Source organism: Sapajus apella, unplaced genomic scaffold (genome assembly GCF_009761245.1).
Source record: "Sapajus apella isolate SASKATOON/1434 unplaced genomic scaffold, GSC_monkey_1.0 scaffold11, whole genome shotgun sequence".
Classification (NCBI taxonomy): Eukaryota; Metazoa; Chordata; class Mammalia; order Primates; family Cebidae; genus Sapajus; species Sapajus apella.
The window spans coordinates 28,732,054-28,745,325 of NW_022436951.1; positions in this window are offsets into that span (position 1 = coordinate 28,732,054).

Genomic DNA, 13,272 nt, shown 5'->3' on the forward strand with positions numbered 1-13,272 from the left:
TGGATAAAAAGCAGATCAGTAATTGTCCTGGGTAGAGAGTAGATAGATAGATTGAAAAGGACAAGAGGGAACTTTTGAGGTTGTGAGAATGTTCTATATCATTGCATAATTAACTATATATAGTTGCCAAAATTCATCTGATTTTACATAAAGTTAATACATTTTATTTTAAGTAAAGGATAATTCAATAAAGTTGATTTAAAAATTTTAAAAAAACAGAAGAGGATTACTAAATCAAAACACTGAAAACTTAAATGACTACTTAGTATTTAGATTGAAAGAAATATCAATTTGTTAGAAAGTAATCCATGAAAATGACAATAATAATCTATGCAATTTTTAGACTGAGGCTTAATTCTATATTGGGCTTTCTGTCTATAGAGAGCTAATGCATCCTGTTTTACCTTATAACAATGTCTTTAGTGGGCTTTCCGCTGCACATAAGTGTGATTCAGGCTTTTCTGTCTTAAAAACAAAACAAAAACACTCAATCAATATCCTGCTTCAGTTATTAATTTGTATTTCTCTTTATCCTTTCATATGAGCTTCTCAGAAAAAAAAAAAAAAGAAATTTCTTCTTATTTTCACTATTTATTGTATTCCCTCCTTAACCTTCAGAAACTGGACTATTACCTACCTCTGTTACTCCAATGAAGCCACTCCTTGGACATCTCCTAATTCAACAATTATACCAGTTTTGCCCTTACTTCACTTTTCTGTGGTCACATTATTATTGACTTCCTTGATATCCTTATTTCTTCATATTCCCTCTTCCTTGCTAACAGCTCCCTTTCAAGTTCATCTTTCTGAGTCCTTGCATAACTGTTGTTGTTTCCTGGAATGGTATAAACCCTTCTCTTCCCATTTTATGCCCTCCTTCCAAGCAATCTTTCCTGTGCCCATGGTTTTTATTGATGGTGTGTATGTTGATAATTCCCAGATTTAGGATTTATTTTTAGAATTTTTGGTCCATGTATGACTGTGTCTACTAAATAGTATTCAATATGCATTAAAAGATGTTAGCTACATAGTCAGAAAATTACCACCTAACAGTGAAAACAAATAATATATAGCTAAATTCAATTACATGAATGAATTTCACAAATATACTATTGAAGCACATTTATAAGCAAGTTGATTAAGAGCAAGTACTATATTTACATTCAGATAAAATTCAGAAATGCTCTACTGGGAATTATAATTTAGAGATTAATAACTGGGCTTTTTTTTTAAAGGAAATGATTAACACAAAATTTAGGCCAGTGATAGCATCTAGTAGGGGCTTCCGTTGTGTGTTGACCTGTATTGTAGATACATGGTTATCATATTTTTTTCTATTTAATAAATTGTGTGTATATGTGAATCCATGCTTTAGGCATTTTAGCATATGTTGGAGCTGTTATAACAAAGTGTCTTAGATTGGGTAGTTTACAAAGAGCAAAAACACAATCAACTGGTGTTTGGAAAAGCATACAACATACATTGGGGAAAGGACACCCTATTTAATAAATGGAGCTTGGAAAACTGGCTAGGCACATGTAGAAGACTAAAACTGGATCCATATCTATCAACTTAGAAAAATCAACTCAAAATAAATCAAAGACTTAAATCTAAAACATGAAACTGTAAAAATTCTAGAAGATAACCTAGTAAAAACTTTTCTGGGCATTGGTTTAGGCAAAGAAACCATGACCAAGACCCTCAAAGCAAATGCAATAAAAACAAAAAATAATAAATGGTGTCTAATTAAACTAAAAAGCTTCTGTACCACAAAAGAAATAACCATCAGAAGCTTTTTAGTTTAACTAGATCCCATTTGTCAATATTTGCCTTTGTTGGAATTGCTTTTGGCATCTTCATCTTGAAATCTTTGCCCATGCCTATGTCTTGAATGGTATTGCCTAGGTTATCTTCCAGGGCTTTTATAGCTTTGGGTTTCCCATTTAAGTCTTTAATCCATCTTGAGTTACTTTTTGTATATGGTATAAGGAAAGGGTCCAGTTTTAATCTTCTGCATATGGCTAGCCCATTGTCCCAGCAACATTTATTAAATAAGCGATCATTTTTCCATTGCTTGTTTTTGTCAGGTTTGTGGAAGATCAGATAATTGTAGGTGTGCAGTCTTATTTCTGATTTCTATGTTCTCTTCCATTGGTATGTGTGTCTGTTTTGGGGGCATGAATGGAGCTAGAGGCCATTATCCTTAGGAAAGTAACACAGGAAAATAAAAGCAAATACCATTTGTCCTTACTTGTAAGTAGGAGCTAAACTATGAGAACACATGAACACATTGAGGGGAACAACACACGGGGGCCTATCAGAAGGTGAAGGGTGAGAGGAGGAAGAGAATCAGGAAAAATAACTAATAGGTACTAGACTTAATATCTGAGTGATGAAATAATCTGTACAGCAAACCCCCGTAACACAAGTTTACCTATGTAACAAAGCTGCATTTGTATCCCTGAACTTAACAGAAAAGCTAAAAAGAGAAATAATCATCAGAGCAAACAGACAACCCACAGAATAGGAGAAAATATTTGCAAATTATGCATCCAACAAATGACTAATATCCAGAATCTACAAGGAACTCAAACAAATCAATAAGACAAAAACAAATCTCATCAAAAAGTAGACAGGTAACATGAACAGATATTTCTTAAAAGAAGATATAAAAACGGCCAACAGACATATGAAAAAAATACTCAACATCACTAATCACCAGGGAAATACAAATTAAAGTCACAATAAAATACCTCCTTACTACTGCAAGAATGGCCACTATTAAAAACTAAAAACACAATAGATGTTAGGATGTATGTGGTGAAAGAAAATGCTTATACACAACTGGTGGGAATGTAAATTAGTACAAACTCTATGGCAAACAGTATGGAGTGTTCTTAAAGAACTAAAAGTAGATTCACCATTTGATACAGCAACCCAATTACTGGGTATAAATTCAAAGGAAAATAAGTCATTATATAAAAAATACACCTGCATGCAATAAAAATTTATTGCAGCAAAATTTAAAATTGCAAATATATGGAACCAACCTAAGTGCGCATTGATCAATGAATGGAAAAAACTGTTGCCTGCCTGTCTGTCTGTCTGTCTGTCTGTCTGTCTCCCTGTCTGTCTGTCTGCCTGCCTGCCTGCCTGCCTATCTGTGATCTATCTCTCCTTTGATTTAAGAAATTTGAAAATATTCATTATTGTTAATCTGGTTATGCAAGAAAAAACAAAAAACAATTTCTGGGTGATCTTAGAAACCATTTCTTTCATTCTGGTTGGGTAATTATGGATGGCTCTATTTTAATAAAAAATATTCATTAAATGCATATTGCAAGGTGAAATAAGCTAAGTTGAAATGATGATATACTATATGATTTTCACTAAATTTTGAAAAGGAAAAATTATGGAGACAGTAAAAAGAATGATTTCCAAGGGTTTTGAGGAAGGGATGAGAATGTGATGAGTCGGTGGAGTACACGGAATGTTCAGAACAGTTAAACTGTTCTACAAGAAATAGAAGACACATGCCATACATTTGTCATATGTCATACCTTCATGCATACAATATGCCACATAAATCCTGAACCCTAATATAAACTACGGAATTCAGTTAATTATAAGGTATAAATATTGCCTTACCAATTATATCAAATGTACCCCACTAACAAAAGATATTAGTAATAGGAGAAACCAAGTAGTGAGAGGGTTTCTACTTTGTGCTCAGTTTTTCTGTAGACCTAAAACTGCTTCAAAAACTAAAGTTGATTAGTATCTGTTTATGTCATTTGCCTACTTTTCCATGTGGCTAACAAACATGCAAAAAAACTCAACATCATTAAAGAATCGTTAGAGAAAATGATTAGAGAAATGCAAATCAAAACCACACCAGTCAGAATTGCTGTTATTAAAAAGTCAAAACAGATGATGGCAAGGTTCTGGAGAAAAATAAATGCTTTTACACTGTTGGTGGGAGTGTGAATTAGTTCAACCATTGTGGAAGACAGTGGTGATTCCTCAAAGATCTAGAAGTAGAAATACTATTTGATCCAGCAATCCCATTACTAGGTGTATAACCAAAGGAATATAAATTATTCTATTATAAAGATACGTGCACCCATATGTTCATTGCAGCACTGTTCATAATAGCAAAGACATGGAACCAACCTAAAAACCCATCAATGATAGGCTGGTTAAAGAAAATGTGGTACACATACACCATGGAATACCATGCATCTATAAAAATGAGTGAGATCATGTCCTTTGCAGGGGCATGGATGAAGCTGGAGGCCATTATATTCAGCAAGCAAATGCAGGAAGGGAAAACCAACGACTATGTTCTCACTTATAAGTGGGAGTTGAACGATAAGAATACATGGACACATGGTGGGGAACAGCAAACACTGGAACCTGTTGGAGGGTGAGAAATGAAAGGAAGAGTGTAGGGAGAACATCAGGAAGAATAATGCATGCTGAGCTTAATACCTAGTTGATGGATGGTCTGTGAAGCAAACCACCAACGGACATGTTTACCGTGTAACAAGCCTGCACATCCTGCACATATACCCCTGAACTTAAAAGTTGGAAAAAAGAAACAAAAAATAAAACAAAAATTACTAGAGTTTATTAATTAAAATTAACTCTATATAGTCATAAAGATAGACTAGCTGATGCTTATGAAACATCAGCCTATGTATTTCATTAGCTTAAAAGAAAAAAAATATGTATTTTTCCATTCCAGCTAGATTTGCAGAATGGTCAGCTTGGTCCCTCTCCACTCATGTCTACTTTGGGCACCAGATGAGGGAGCAGCTACTATCTGTAACATTATCATAGGGAAGAAAGGAGTGCGAGAAATCCCCACTGGCTCTTAGAATTCCACCTATAAATAGTATCTAGCACATCTGCACACACATTATTGGGACATTGCCAGTCTTATGGGCACATCTGACATCAAAAGAACTGTGACGTGCCATTCTACCTTTTTCCCAGTGAAAGGTGGAAACATTTGGTGAATGGAATATTTTCATTTAGTGAATGGAATAATGGCAGACCACCTTCTGTTGTTCATGTATTTGTTTACTCTCCTTTCCATACACAGAAATACACTCATTCCCACTTCAACAAAGACAATCCAATATTTCAGTCTATTCATGCTAGCAGTCTCAAATACAGGATCTTTGGACAATCTGCAGAGGTCTTTTTATTACAGGGTGATGTGCAGATGTCTCACATCAGATAAGCATGTGGCTCTTCTTAATCTAGTGACTTATGGACTCAAAAGGAAAGTTACTTGAATGAAACCATGAGGGAATAAGTGTAAGATTACATTTATATTCAGAGAAGGGAAAGGTGTGACCTCCACAGAAGTGACAGGCCCATGGAAATTAAAAAATCCTCTTCACAGATGTGATGAGTATTCCCTACTATGGCAATGGGAGGTTCCCCTAGAGTGGGCTTTGGTTCTATTTTCATTGAGAACAGATCTGCATTTGCTTGTTCTCCATGGTTCCAGTAATTCCTCTTTTTCTCCAGATTTCCCCTGAACTCATGAGGGATAAGTGAAAATGCCTCCCAGGAATCTTATAATCTTTTTTATCCTAATTCTTTTCTATAAGCCATGGGGACCCAAGATTCATTTTTGGTGTCAAAAGTTACGGTATATTTTGTTCTAAGCTGGTATCGCTTTGGAGGATATGATTCTCAAACCTTAACTGCCAATTACTTATCAATATCATTATTGTGAGATCAATATATCTGGAGCTCTTTTATGAATTTTCCAAACTTACTTAAAATTACGTTGTTGTTTTTTTTCTTTCTGGTCTTCATGTCATGGTGCTGTTCTCCCTCTCACTCTCGCTCTCTCTCTCTCTCACTCTCGCTCTCTCAGTCTTGCTCCGTTGCTCTCAGTCTTGCTCTTGTTCTCACTCTCTTTCTTCATATAATAGAGACACAATGAACTCCAACCATAATGAAAGAAAAAATGTCTTTATTGAATTATATTATTATCAAATAGTCAAAAATCAAAGTCAAAAAGAGGATCTTGACAGCATCAAGAGAAAAGCAACTCATCAACTACAAGGAAGCTCCTGTAATATTATCAATGGATTTCTTAATAGAAATCTTACAGGCCAGAAGACAGTGACAGAGACAGTATAGTCTAAGGGCTAAAGGACAAAAATAAAAGAACTCAAAAAAATAATTTAGACAACCCTGTATGTTAGTCTGTTTTCATGCTGCTAATAAAGACATACCAAAGACTGGGTAATTTATAAAGGAAAGAAGTTTAACTGTCTCACAGATCAACATGATTGGGGAGCCCTCACAATCATGGCTGAAGGCAAATGAGGAGCAAAGTCACGCCTTACATGACAACTGTCAAGAGAGCTTGTGTAGGGGAATTCCCCCTTAGACAACCATCAGATCTCATGAGACCTATTCAGTATCACAAGAACAGCCTGGGAAAGACCTGCCCCCATGATTCAATTATAATTGCCATATCATGGGAGAATTGTAGTAGCTACAATTGAAGATGAGATTTGGGTGGGACAAAGACAAAACATATCACTCTGCCAACCAAGAACACTATAATGAGCAAAACTGTCATTTAAACATGAAGAAGAAACACAGATTTTCTCAAAACATAAATGCCAAGAAGGTCATTGCCTCTAGACACATCTTACATGAAATCCTAAAGGGAGTTTTTCAAGTTGAAATGGAAGAACACCAGATAGCAACTAAAAGCATATAATAAGAGAAAGCTCTGTGGTAGAGGTAAATACACAGATAAATCCAGAATCCTGTGATGTTCTAATAATGGTACACAAATAACTTTTAATTCTATAAAACATAAATATAAAAGCATAAAAATAAGTATTACAATTAAGCTATGTTAATGAGTATATAATATTAAAAGATGTAACTTGTAACATTAATCACAAAGTGGAGCTGGGGGATAAGTAAAGAAAGAGAGCTTTTGTATGCTATTAATGTTAAGTTGTTATTGGCTTAACATGTATTGTTATAATGGTAAGATATTTTATGTAATTCCCATGGTAATGATTGAACATAGTACTCGAAGAACTAGCCAAAGCAATCAGGCAAGAAAAAAGAAATGAAATTCATCCAAATTGGACAGGACATAGTAAAATTATCTCTCTTCACAGATGACATAATTTTAAATGTTGAAATCCTAAAGAGTAAAAAAAGAACCAGAAAATAACTTTAGCAAATTTGCAGGATGTAAAATCAACACATAAAAGTCAGTTGCGTTTATATATACACATAATGAACAATCTGAAAATAAAATTAAGAAAATAATCACATTATAATGGTACCAAAAAGAGTATAGTACTAAGAAATAAGTAATGAGGTGAAGGAATTGTATGCTGAAAACTACAAAATATTGCTAAAAGAAATGAAAGAAGTCACAAGTAAATGGAAAGACATCCCATGGTTATGTATTGGAAGACTTACTGTTGTTAAAATGGCCATACTACTCAATGAGATCTACAGATTCAATGCAGTGTCTAACAAACTCCCAATGCTATGTTTTACAGAAATATAAAAAATTTGTAAAACTCATATAGTATCTCAAAGGACCCTGAATATGAAAACAGTCTCAAGAATAAAAAACAAAATTGAAGACCTCACATGTCCTCCTTATAAAACATATTATAAAACTACAGTAAGTCAAAGCAGCATCATAGTAGCATAAAGACAGACATACTGACCAGTGGAACCAAAGGCAGTGCCCAGAAATAAGTTCTCTAGTATATGACCTTATATAAGAGTGCCAAGAGTACTGCGCAGGAAACTGATAGTCTTTCCAAATAAATGGGGTTCAGAAAACTCAATATCCACATGCAGAAGAATAAAATTGGAGCCCTACCCCCCACCATGAACAAAAATTAAAATGTATTAAAGACCTTTATGTCAAATCTCAAGATATAAAAAATATATATTCTTAAAAAATATAGAGAAGGCCAGGTGCAGTGGCTCATGCCTGTAATCCCAGCACTTTAGGAGGCCGAGGTGGACGGATCACAAGATCAAGAGATTGAGACCATCCTGGCCAACAGGGTGAAACCCTGTCTCTACAAAAAATAAAAAAATTAGCTGGGCATGGTGGTGCACACCTGCAGTCCCAGCTACTCAGGAGGCTGAGGTAGGAGAATTGCTTGAACCTAGGAGGCAGAGGTTGCAGTGATCCAAGATCGCACCACTGCACTCCAGCCTGGCACCTAGTGACAAAGCAAAACTCTGTCTCAAAAATATATATATATAGAGAAAACATTCATGATACTGGATTTGTAAAAAAAAATTTTTTTTGGAAATAACATCAAAAGCACAGGCAACAAAAGCAAATAGATATCTGGAACTATATCAAAGTAAAAACATAAACTTGCATGCAGAAAAATAAAGAGCACAGTGAAAGGGTGACCTACAAAATAGAAAAAAAAATACAAACCACATGTCTGATAATGGTTAATATCCAGAATTATAAAAACTCCTATAATTTAACAACTATAACAAATAAATTTATTTAAAAATGGGCAAAGGAAGACAACTAGCCTGACAGTCTGATGCTGCCACCACTGGTGACTCCACCTCCTCTTTAGTAAAACCACCATGCACCCTCAGACCCTCATACACCACACAGGGACTCAGAAACTGGTTTCCCCAGCATCATTGCCTCCAGCACAGCCATACCACAGCTTCCAAAAACAAACGTTACCTATACTACTGGGTTATTTTCAGACACTGCTAATGTTGAAAAAGCTGAAAAACTTACATAGACATAACACTACTATTCCTACCCAGAACTGAAGTTAAAGCACTCTACCCTGCCAGCACTACAGGACAGACACATCTATAGGGGAAAAGAAATCCTGCCCTCTGAAAGCTACTTCATAGAACTGGATTAAATGACTGTTCCTTCAGAGATGTTAACATAGGAACATAAGAAACACGAAAAAGCAAGGAAACATGACATCTTGCTGACAAGCCCCACAGAAAAAATCATACTGAATTGGGAAAAGATGAAAGTTTTCCCTCTACAAACTGGAAAAAGATAAGAAAGCCCGTTTCACCACTCTTATTCAACATAGCACTAGAAGTCCTAACCAGAGGAATTAGGCAGTATGAGTAAATAAAGTATATCCAAATTGACAGTAGGAAGGTCAAATAGTCTTTTTTGTTGCAGGTGACATTGCCTTATATGTAGAAAAATTAGACTTCACCAAAAATCTGTTGGAACTGATAAGCTCAGCAAAGTTACAAGATACAAATAAAAATCAGTAGCATTTCTTGGTCAGGCGCGGTGGCTCATGCCTGTAATCCCAGCACTTTGAGGGGCCGAAGTGGGTGGATTACCTGAGGTCAGTAGTTTGAGACCAGTCTGACCAACATGGTGAAAACTTGTCTCAAAAAAGAAAAAAATCACTAGCATTTCCGTATACCAATAATAAATTAGCTGAAGAGAAATCAAGAAAGCAGTATATTTATAACAGCTATAAAAAATAAAGTACATGATACTTAATTTAACCAAGAATGTAAAATACTTCTATAATTAAAACTACAAAACACTGATGAAAGAAACTGAAGACTCAAAAAAAATTCAAGTTCATGAATTAGAATAATTAATATTGTCAAAGTGACCATAATAGTCAAAGTTGTCTACAGACCAATGCAACCCCTATCAGAATACCACTGGTACCCTTCACAGAAATAGAAAAATAAATTCTAAAATTTGTGGGTACCACAAAAGACCCCAGATATCTAAGGCAATCCTAAGTAAATAGTAAAAAGTTACTACTTCAAAATTTACTGTTAAGCTAAAGTAACCAGAATAGCATGGTACTTGTATAGACCAATGGAACAGGATAGAGAACCCAGAAAGAAATCCATGTATTTATTTGGACATTTAGTTGATATATATAATCAAGTATAATTATTTTGATTTGTCAATAATTTTGAAAGATGATCTTCTATCTCTTTTCTACTGCTGTTCTATCTTTTTCTCTTTCTCAATTAAAAAAAATAACAACTGACTAAACCATAAAGCTAGTATGTGATTATGTACAGGCCATGTGGATGTACACATGACATTTGGGGAAAAGAAAAGATGAGATTCACAACAATATACACTGACTCAGGCTCCTAACATTGAATTAGCCCTTGCCTTGGGTGTCATTATCGTCCCATGGAAGGCCATATAATAAATTTTGCCTGTTTGCATAAAATTGTTTTTATAATGTTTATTCCAGCTTAATTTTAAATGCTATTTAAAACTGCAAAGCCAAAACATTTGACTTCAATTTAGTAATGCTACAATATGCTTATGAGAGTTAATGCTGTCCTAACAACATGTATTGGTAATATAAAAAAATTAGAGAATGTTCTATAAAATGGCTATCCTCTTGGCTATTTTAATGACATTTTCTTACAACAATTGTTTCCAATATTCGTGAATCACTTGTGACACAAATTGCATATCCCTACCAACTTTGTAAATTGAACTTGGCAGGAACAGAAAAGTAAATAACTAAAATAAATATTAGCAAGCTAAGAAATCATCTGTAGAGACTAAGTTCTGTGACTGCAGAAGACATTAAAATGGAAATATTTCTGTAAGAACAAAAACTGCAATCACAAATTTTACATAATATTTTAAGTATTACACCGGCTAATTATATTATACTTTACAGTTTGCTTTAAACATCTTATTTTAATGATCAGTATATTTTAATAGATGTATTTAAAATGCTATCCAACATCAGATCCATTTTCTGTTCTATCCCCTTTGGAAAAAATATGAAGATCACAATTTGGCCAAGCATGTTTTTATTTAAGGAGATAGCCCTGAAACATCTTTACTTTTCTGTTTAAAATTATATTTATCTTTAAGTCATACATTTGTTTCAACATTTCTAGAACCCTATGTTTTCAGCCCATACTACCATAAAAGATAATAGAAGTAATGAGTCAACAATTTTATCAATAAAATAGCTTTTCCTTTTGCTTGTTCTCCTTTCTTAAAACACTAAAGTTGTTTCCAAGTTAAATTTTCATGCCTTTCTTTTTTTGTACAATTTTTAATCCTTAATTGTATCCTCCTCAATTTTCATATTGCTAACAAAATACATTATTATAAAGAAGAACACTAACAATCTTGGCACTTTTAACCTCATGGAAAAGCTAAGACATTATTATTTCCAATTACTTATTTTATTTACACTCAATTTATTATTCTCCTGTGTCATATACTGAAAATATAATACCGTGTAAATTATGCATAATGTCAGTCATTCAATCCACTCAAAGGATATTCCTATGCCCTGTAGATGTAATGTTTAGACTACCTACTTGCCTCTTAAAATCACACAATATCTTCCAAGACTCAAGAATGGCTGTCAAAAGAAAATTAAAAATTTCGTTGACTATAGTTGGTGATCTCAGCATAGTTCCTTATGTAGTCTGCCCTAGCGTTAGTAAGAGACAATAAAATGGAAATACCTATGAATAATTTTTTAATTGACCTGTGCACCATTATGTTTTTGTTGTTTTAAATACTTGATGAAAATCACTTTTACTATAATGACTTAATCTGACCTGGGTAATATGGCATGCACGTAGCAAAAATCCCAGAAGTCCTCTATGGCATGTAGTCATTAGAGACTCAGTTTAGACAAATACACAGAATGGAAACATAACCATTTGCCTTGTCTTGAATGCATTTTGGTTAGGGATTTTTGCCAAATAGTTTCTATGTTTCCTCCAACCAAAGACACATCCACCTAGACATTTTTGTCCTGTGGACTGGGGCCTGGGGATGAAGTCAGGTTGCAATATACTCTATGTCTACTTTATGGCTACTAACATTTTTCTTTGGAAGTACCATAAAGTAGTTTTTGAGGTTCCAGATAAATTGTCAAAGCCTGATCTATGTGTTAGCCCCCGTCTTTTTTTTTTTTTTTTTTTTTTTTTTAATAGTAGAAAGCTGATTCATTTTGAAGTCAATCAGACCACAAAGTGAATATCAGGTGCAATATTTACCACTCTTCTGGTCTTGGGCAATGCATTATAATTTTATTGCATCTCATTTTCTCTAGTAATGAAATGTGGGCAGTGTAATAATTTTATGATATAAAGTATGTAAAAAGGTGCCTACTACAATATCTGCATGCAGTGCTTAATGACTATCTCTTCTTTCTCCTCTTTCTTGTTAAATCATGGTTGAGAGGCAGCAGTAATGATTGTGGGAAGTCTATAAATTAGTCATTTAAATTTTGATGGAGAACAGAGATTTAAAGAGATGACAAAATACAGAGGAAAAAAGACCAGAAGAAGAGTCACAGCTTGGTGATCTACGTTTGCCTTTGTTACTACTTAGAAATTTAGCCATCATTATCCTGAATATCTCTATCTGCATAATGATGGTGCTTGGATTAATATTCACAAGGTTATCATCCATCCTAGGTAGATTTTCTTTCTCCCTAATGTGCTTGCAAAATAAAAGCACATTTAATTTTATCTGTATTTTTTATTTCTAGTTAATCAATAGATCGCTCAGTAATTAATTGGTTCAGTAATGAACTCTTTGATTAATTTGTTTTAAAGTTTATAAGGAAACAATTTAGTGAATGGAAATTTTTGCTTTATAAGTATTCTACTCATTTTATGGCATGCAGAAGTAATATCTGTTATGTGAGCATGTTACATTCTCTGCTAAGGAATTTTCCTTTATCATATACTATTTTACTTCATCATGTTTTGTTAATATTGCTACACCTGAAATTGTCTTCCTTACTTTGGTGATAGCACCGTCTTGACTGTGGATAAAAAGTTTCTGTTACATACTTCCTCTTTTTTCTCTTACTAACCCTTGGACTAATGCAGAAAAATGATAGAGTAGTGAAAGTTAAAGGACGAGAGAGGTAAAAAATTTTATTTGAAGTGCTAAAGTATAGATCTATAGCCTGGGAGATATCTAATATTGAAGATCAATGAATATTCCCTTTTGCTTTCTCTGTCCCACTCTAAAGAGAACCAATCTTTCATGTTATCACTTGTTTCTGTGTATTACAGAGATGTCTTGATGCTCAATATTGCTGAGTAATTTAGAGATGGGAAATTCTGGATAAATAGAACATTTAGTATGGAGATTAGTTATTAGGTTTGCTAATGCATAAGAAAGAGAATCCTGTCTTTTCAATGCTTAATTTAAGAACATTACATACTTTTATAATTGTGTATACACTTGTC